Source organism: Vespa velutina, chromosome 6, assembly GCF_912470025.1.
Source record: "Vespa velutina chromosome 6, iVesVel2.1, whole genome shotgun sequence".
NCBI classification, from domain to species: Eukaryota; Metazoa; Arthropoda; class Insecta; order Hymenoptera; family Vespidae; genus Vespa; species Vespa velutina.
This window is the reverse complement of record NC_062193.1, coordinates 8,177,755-8,179,387: the sequence shown is the minus strand read 5'-3', so window position 1 is coordinate 8,179,387 and position 1,633 is coordinate 8,177,755. Positions and strand designations below refer to the sequence as shown.

Below are 1,633 nucleotides of genomic sequence, written 5' to 3'. Positions count from 1 at the left end.
GATTCGCGATGCCTTAAACGTGATGTTTAACGTGCGAACAAACAAAATAATAATAATAATAATAATAATAATAATGATGATGATGATGATGATGATGATGATGATAATAAAATAACTAAGAAACAACGATAACAATGAGAAAACGAGATCGAAACGTCGATCCATCGTGTTGTTCGAATGAGAATGGGCCTTATTTAAAGCTTTACGAGAATAAAATCAATCTTAATAATTTAATAATCAAGCTTTACGGTACTTAATATACACAAACAACACATACACATTAATATTGTTAACCAGTGTAATGGGGCTATCACAATGCTTTTTACTATTCGCAAGTTGACAATAGGAATAAATGTCATCGATGAAATAAAAGAAAGGAAAATAATAAAAATAGAGAGAGCGAGAGAGAGAGAGAGAGAGAGAGCGCGCGAGAGAGAGAGAAAGGGATAGTGTATATCGCGTTAGAAGAGTATACACGTTTTACGCCTGGTAAATCGCATACAATATAAAAATACGATCGTGAAATAGAAACAGCAGAGATAGAGAAAGAGAGAAGTAAAACTCAACGGTAGATATTTTTCGACGACCGCGGATAGAGAAAGAAGAAAGATAGATAGATAGAATATCATGTGTTTGTCTGTAACAGTGCTCGAGGGAGATCATCGCCTAACAACACGCGTCTCGTGTCGATATTTCATTCCAAATATCATTTCATCGTGTTCGATTCTGGACAACTTTCGAATGTATCTCGTAAAAGAAAGAAGAAAGGTGGAGTGGGGGTTGGGCTGGGGGTTGGGCTGGAAAAAAAGATAGAGAGAAAAATATGAATTTATCGCGTTACGAACCGTCGAGCACTGATGGACAGACAAATGTATGGATAGATAGAGAAAGAGAGAAAGAAAAAAGAGCAAGCGAGAGAGAGAGAGAGAGAGAGAGAGAGAGAGAGAGAGAGGGGGGGGGGTGGGGAAAGGAAAAACGAAAGAAAATACAAGGATCGTATATTTTAATACTTAAATCGTTAAATAAGACTAAGACCGCGGCCATCGTAACTTAAAGGGCCAGAAAGATCTTAAAACGAGCGTATATTTTAGAAAGCATGAGCTAATGAAATAAAAGAGCGAGAGAGAGAGAGAGAGAGAGAGAGAGAGAGAGTGTGATGTATACTGATATACACGGAACATACACACAGTAAACGTATTATAGCGCATACTTTTTACAGTGATACTAGCAGTATGACGATGTGGAAGTATTAAAGTCTTATGTTTCTTTTTTTTTTTTTTTTTTTTTTTTTTTTTTTTGTTATGACAATACAGAAAAAACATGTTATATTCCTGATGATATACGAATAAAACAAAATATAATAGAAAAATTATGACTAATATTTTATCTATATACTTAGGATTCGATCTTTTTCATTCATATCCTTGCCATCGAGTGATCCAACAGGAGCAAAACTTTTTTTCTTTTTTTTTTTCTTTTTTTTTTCTTTTTTTAAATTTGTAAGATTTCCTTTTTTTTTTTTCTTCTTTTTCATACGTGTTTACGTGATTTTTAGCATGTTTTATAGCCGTAAAAAAATATGACAATGCGTTGGGTGTATCTTTTCATAGATGTGTTTCTTTTTTTTTCTTTT

At 33.7% G+C, this 1,633-nt stretch overlaps 1 protein-coding gene across 7 annotated transcripts in view; it reads left to right on the top strand.

Annotated features, from left to right (window-relative positions):
- LOC124950203 (multidrug resistance protein homolog 49) overlaps positions 1-1,302 on the top strand; it is a 67,229-nt gene extending 65,927 nt beyond the window's left edge. For all 7 annotated transcript variants that reach the window (XM_047496624.1, XM_047496627.1, XM_047496622.1 and 4 more), the window contains one exon: positions 1-1,302. This exon is cut by the window's left edge and continues 3,002 nt beyond it. The gene's annotated coding sequence lies outside the window, so the exon portion shown is untranslated.
- Positions 1,303-1,633: the final 331 nt, after the last annotated feature.